We start from the raw sequence: 7,198 nt of genomic DNA on the forward strand, positions 1-7,198 counted from the left end.
AAAGAACTTGCCCCCTTTCTATCAGCAATTTATCGTAGATCGCTGGAAGAACGTAAAGTACCTAGCGACTGGAAGAAAGCGCAGGTCGTTCCCATTTTCAAGAAGGGTCATAAATCAGATGCGAATAATTATAGGCCTATTTCGCTTACGTCAATCTGTTGTAGAATAATGGAACATGTTTTGTGTTCTCGTATTATGACGTTCTTAGATAATACAAATCTCCTTCATCATAACCAACATGGATTCCGCAAACAGAGATCATGTGAAACTCAGCTCGCCCTATTTGCCCAAGAAATTCACAGTGCCGTAGACACTGGCGAGCAGATTGATGCCGTATTCCTGGACTTCAGGAAGGCATTTGATACGGTTCCGCACTTACGTTTAATGAAAAAAATACGAGCTTACGGAATATCGGACCAGGTTTGTGATTGGATTCAGGATTTCCTAGAAGAAAGAACACAACATGTCATTCTTAACGGTTCAAAATCTGCAGATGTAGAGGTAATTTCGGGAGTACCGCAAGGAAGCGTGATAGGACCTTTATTGTTTACAATATACATAAATGACTTAGTTGACAACATCGGTAGCTCCGTGAGGCTATTTGCAGATGACACGGTTGTCTACAAGAAAGTAGCAACATCAGAAGACTCGTACGTACTCCAGGAAGACCTGCAGAGGATTAATGCATGGTGCGACAGCTGGCAGCTTTCCCTAAACGTAGATAAATGTAATATAATGCGCATACATAGGGGCAGAAATCCATTCCAGTACGATTATGCCATAGGTGGTAAATCATTGGAAGCGGTAACGACCGTAAAATACTTAGGAGTTACTATCCGGAGCGATCTGAAGTGGAATGATCACATAAAACAAATAGTGGGAAAAGCAGGCGCCAGGTTGAGATTCATAGGAAGAATTCTAAGAAAATGTGACTCATCGACGAAAGAAGTAGCTTACAAAACGCTTGTTCGTCCGATTCTTGAGTATTGCTCATCAGTATGGGACCCTTACCAGGTTGGATTAATAGAAGAGATAGACATGATCCAGCGAAAAGCAGCGCGATTCGTCATGGGGACATTTAGTCAGCGCGAGAGCGTTACGGAGATGCTGAACAAGCTCCAGTGGCGGACACTTCAAGAAAGGCGTTACGCAATACGGAGAGGTTTATTATCGAAATTACGAGAGAGCACATTCCGGGAAGAGATGGGCAACATATTACTACCGCCCACATATATCTCGCGTAATGATCACAACGAAAAGATCCGAGAAATTAGAGCAAATACGGAGACTTACAAGCAGTCGTTCTTCCCACGCACAATTCGTGAATGGAACAGGGAAGGGGGGATCAGATAGTGGTACAATAAGTACCCTCCGCCACACACCGTAAGGTGGCTCGCGGAGTATAGATGTAGATGTAGATGTAGAAGAGTGGAGGGTAAAAATCGTTGAGGGAGACCAAGAGGCGAATAGAGTAAGCAGATTCCGAGGGATGTAGGTTGCAGTAGTTACTCGGAGATGAAGACGTTTGTACGGGATAGAGTAGCATGGAGAGCTGCATCAAACCAGTCTCTGGACTGAAGACCACAACTACAACAATAACATCTCCTAATTATGGCAGTGTATGGTAGATTAATCTCTTCTGAATGATCTGTGTCATTCAGATAATTATAAGTGCCTGCGTACGACCTCATGTGTCCATCCCTGCGTTTTACATTTTACTGTCATCTGTTATTATAAATTAAAAATATAAGTAATTACTCTCTTGCTATAAAGTGGTTTGCGTGTCTTTTAAAGGAACTTCCTACAGTTGTATGCCATGACCCATACCGAAAGGAAACCACCTCTCCCCTACCACCACTGGCCCTGGAGCATTCACATCACATGTTCAAAAAATAGCGTAATTATAGCCAAATTTAGAAATTATAACCAGAAAGTGTTGTCATCTTGCGCCTTTACCGGGATGTTTTGTACGATACTACGTTTGGCATGTGAAAGTATTATACAAAAAGTTACCTAAGTATCTACAATGATTAATTATTTACCATAGAACTCGGTTACGGAAACTTATGATGTTGATGTGTGCTAGTATAAAGAAAAATATATGTATTTTGAGTCCTTTACTATTACAGAAGGTGCATCTGCATTGCAAAGAGGACCTAAATATAGGCAACGCATGTTATTTTATCAGAATACACGTTACTTCTCCTTAAAAAGATATCAAAGTCGTCCGCATTATCACATGCTTCCACATGGTTGTCGGGCTTGGGGGCTGCATCTCAAATATTTTACAGACATCTGGGCTGATACTTTAATAAATACACACCGATAAGCATGCGTTTTTTTGTGTGCGGGTAGCACTGTGCACGTTTCTTGCCTTTGCTGGTCTCCTCGCCTACACACTGTGGCCCTGGGGTATCCACTTCACGGCACGTATTAGACGGTAGTGGTAGTATGCAATACCACACATCAACAAGATTCTACCTTTAAAAAAGAAGAGACAATCAGGACCTAAAAAAATCATCATGAAACGTTATTCAAATTGGTTCCAAATTGATATTCATACAGGTATCAATGAAAAATGTAAAATTATCAGCTTTGGGGCCGGCCGGTGTGGCCGTGCGGTTCTGGGCGCTTCAGTCTGGAACCGCGTGACCGCTACGGTGGCAGGTTCGAATCCAGCCTCGGGCATGGATGTGTGTGATCTCCTTAGGTTAGTTAGGTTTAAGTAGTTCAAGTTCTAGGGGACTGATCACCTCAGAAGTTAAGTCCCATAGTGCTCAGAGCCATTTGAACCATTTTTTGTCAGCTTTGGCGACCGATGGATGAATTTGTGATATTGCAGCGCGATTCCACCGCCCAGTTGGCAAGGATAGTAAACAGTCTCTGTGAACTTTGTTCTGTGTACTCAGTTGGATAGTAACTGCGACTCGCAGAGAAGTGCATGAAGTACATACGCATTTAAGACAGGACCTGTAGTTGGGCTCGTAGAAGCCAGTTGGAGTAATCATTAAATTGTTCCACACTGAAAAGGAGCGATTCCACCATTCGACGATGTTGGCAGGAATGGATGAACCATGGCCGAGCACAGCGTCAAGAGGAAAGCAGTCGACCTAGAGGGACGACAGACCCTGTGGACCGAGCAGTCGTCAGAGAGGCACCCGGAATCTCGGACTCATCGTTACCGTAGATCCGATGGGCAATGGGTGCTGCAGTGACCATAAGAGCCACTAATAGGTGGCTCACTGAAAGGGGGCACACCTCAAGGCGCCGACTACCCCTGACCTCACTACACCAACAAGTCAGTTTGCCGGTGATGTCAGGTACATTCGGCCTTGGAATCTCATTGTCTGGAGTAGATTTGTGTCCACTGATGAGTCCCGATTCGAACTGAATCCCTATGACCAGCGAAGACGTGTCTGGAGAACGTCTGGAGAGCGGTAGGATACCGCCCTGAAAGTCGCCCGCCACATAGCACATAGCAGGACCCCTTTGGTTGTCATCTGCGGCACCCTTACAGCACAGCGGTACGCCGACGATATTCTACGCCACGTTTTGTTGCCCTCCGCGGCAAACCATTTTGGGCATTACAGTTGAGCACGATAATGCCCACCAGCACAGGCCAGGAGTTTCTACGGCTTGTCTCCGTTCTTGGCAAGCCCTGCCTTGGCCAACAACGTCGCCGGATCCCTCCACAGTTGAGAACGTTTGGAGCTTTATGGCAACAGGGTTCTCCAGCCAGCTTGGGATTTTGACGATCTAACGCGGCAGTAGGACAGAATTCGGCACGATGTCATGCAGAAGGACATCTAATAACCTGTCGATCAATGCAAAATCAAGTAACTGCTTGCATAAGGGGCAGGTATGGACAAACGCGTTGTTAAATTGCTCAATTTGTGAAGTACAAACGGCTCTAAGTCAAGATGGATGCTACACTTGTCGTTCGTCAGAAGCAACGTGCTGTCATAGAATTCCTGTGCTGTGAAAACGAGACAGTGGGAAACATCTGCAAGAGGTTGAAAAATGTGTATGGAGATGATGTTGTCGATCGCAGTACAGTTAGTCGGTGAACAAGCACGTTACGCGATGAAAGCGGGCACGGCAATATTGGGGATTGTCCTCGCAGCGGCAGGCCTCGTACTGCACACACTCCAGACAATGTGCAGAGAGTTAACGAACTGGTGACTGCTGACAGACGCATCACAGTGAACAAATTGTCACGCTACGTTGGGATAGGAGAAGGAAGTGTTTGAAGAATACTGAAGGTGTTTGCGTTAAAAAAGGTTTGTGCCAGGTGGGTTCCCGGGATGTTGACAGTGGCTCACAAAGAAACAAGAAAACGGTATGCAGCGAACTTTTGGAACAGTACGAGAATGGTGGAGATGAATTTCTTGGAAGAATTGTGACAGGCGATGAAACATGGGTCCATCATTTTTCACCAGAGACGAAGAGGCAATCAGTGGAGTGGCATCATTCAAATTCACCCAATAAAAAAAAAAAATTCAAAACCACACCTTCTGCTGGAAAAGTTATGGCTACGGTGTTTTTCGATTCCGAAGGACTCTTGCTTGTGGACATCATGCCAAGTAGAACCACCATAAATTCTGATGCATATGTGACGACACTGAAGAAACTTCAAGTTCGACTGAGTCGTGTTCGACCACATCGGCAAAAGCAGGATGTTTTTGCTGTTGCACGACAATGCACGGCCACATGTCAGTCAAAAAACCGTGGAAGCTATCACAAAACTCGGATGGACAACACTGAAATACCCGCCTTACAGTCCCGACCTGGCTCCATGTGACTATCATCTCTTTGGGAAACTGAAAGACTCTCTTCATGGAACAAGGTTTGAAGATGATGACTCCCTTGTGCACGCTGCCAAACAGTGGCTCCAACAGGCTGGTCGAGAATTTTACCGTGCGGATATACAGGCGCTGGTTCCAAGATGGCGTAAGGCAGTTGAGAGGGATGGAAATTATGTGGAGAAATGAAAATGTTGTTCCTAAAGGATGTATCTACACATTGTAAAACTTTCAAACATGTAGAATAAAAGATGGATTAAAAAAAATAGTGTGCATTTCTTTTAAGAGTGATCCTCGTATCACTTGTTAGGTCCACTGAAACAAGCATTAAGGGGCCTTCGATTTGCCTCGGACGAAGCAGTGACAGAAGTGGTACATTCCTGGCTCGCAGCTCAGCCGAGAACCTTCTTTTATGAGGGCATCAGCAGGACCAAGTGCGTTGAAACGCAAGGAGACTATCTCGAAAACTTACGTTCTTTTAAGTTTCCTATTTGATTACAATAAAATTTTATCTCTACTTTGCGGATAATAACTGACTTACCCTCGTATATAGCGCTAAGATCAGTCTGTAACTTGTCCACAGTCTACATCTACATCTACATCTACATACATACTCTGCAATCCACCATACGGTGCGTGGCGGAGGGTACCTCGTACCACGACTAGCATCTTCTCTCCCTGTTCCACTTCCACACAGTGGAAGTGATACTAGATTAGATGTTGTTGATTGTGACATTTTTTGTTTATGACTGCTAAGTGAAGTTAAGCAGCTAGTACTCGGGTGGGTGACTGTCCGGGAATAATCGTGTGCCGGTAGTTGTAAGGACGCCCAAGTGGGGTCCAGTTGAAAGACTTGCACCAGGCCCTCGTGCCGCACATTTTATGACCGCTAAAGTTAGAATTCATAGGTGCTACATTTTTAGCTGTATGTGTACGTGTTGTGGAGGACTCTACTTTTAATGGACTATTCGGTAATGGCAGAATGCAACACGAGACCCTGATACTCAAAAATACAACAAGGCTCTATAATGTTTTATAAAACAACGTGCTGTTGCCTATAGTTTTAACGTGGAAATCGATTACATAAAAAAACCACGATACCCCCCTGGCAGCTGTTACGTGGCCGATTTTATGTTGGAATTCGAAATTCCTCCGCCGGACATCAGGCTGACAGAATTAATTTAAATACTAGTGACTTGTATAGCTGCATATACATCGCATATGATGAGGTCCGGTAATTGGTTACAATGCTATGCTTTGTATGTCTATATTTGTTAACTGTTTAACATTATTATTTAACTAACAACGAATTAAGGATCGGTCCCAATTTTGTATGTACGTGTAATATGTATATACAAAAAGGCGGACCCATCCTTCGTTCGTTAGTAGTTTCTGCAAGGATGGAACTGATCTTTAATCTCCGATGTAACGCCTGCCCACGTTACTACTTACAGAAACAAGAGTGGGGAACTTGCTTCATTATGCCCTTGCAGCTATGATTGGCAGAAAAAGTGTTTCCAGGTGTGTTATACTGCAAACGTTTGTTTCATACTGCTAATGTAAGTATGCTGTTGTAAATAAATACCTACAGTTGGCCTCCGAATGTATAATTATTTATCACAGCCACAAGATTTTTAGAATTTTCAGACATTTACCAACACTCTGTGACATTTACCAAGTTGGTTTATTGAATGTGGGCTATAAATGTATTTATCGATCTCTGATTTCTTTTATCTCACGCAAAACGTGCGCTGGCTATTGACGTCACTCCTTAGTAGTGTTTTCGTGAAATGACCATTGTCCGATTTGAGTTCACTAATACGAGCGTGTTGATTGAACCTATTGGTACCTAGTGCAACATTACGTTATTGGTTTTTTGAGAGACGTCTTCTAGTTAGTAAGATGTGTTTTAAAAAAAGATTAACTAGCACGAAATACAAGTAGCAAACTTATAAAGCCACATTATGTGGTTTGCTCGTCTGTCTGAGACCCGTACCAGTTTGGATTAATAGATGTAGAATATAATCATCGAGCACCCTATCTTAAACGTGTCATCTCTAAACAAATTACCCAGCACAGTGGAGTCAGAGGAAAACATCACATGTAATGTCTTTGGAATTGTATGGATCATTCGAAATTACATTAATAGCAGTAGCCATACTGGGATCTTCCCGTAGTTAATATGCGAGATTTATAGCAATGTCGCTTATACTAATAATATTGCAGGGTTCATTTTGTTTAGATTACGTAATTATAAATATGTGCCTTCATTCGACCTGAGAGTGCTGCCTGGCTGAAAATGGGTTCACCCAGACATAAGCATTAGTTTCAAAAGCGTGACGGTTAGCAGAGGAGGGGGGCGTTATTACTTATTGGCCTAGAGCAAAAGAGGGGAA

The sequence above is a fragment of the Schistocerca cancellata genome, chromosome 3 (assembly GCF_023864275.1).
Source record: "Schistocerca cancellata isolate TAMUIC-IGC-003103 chromosome 3, iqSchCanc2.1, whole genome shotgun sequence".
In the NCBI taxonomy this organism is placed as follows: Eukaryota; Metazoa; Arthropoda; class Insecta; order Orthoptera; family Acrididae; genus Schistocerca; species Schistocerca cancellata.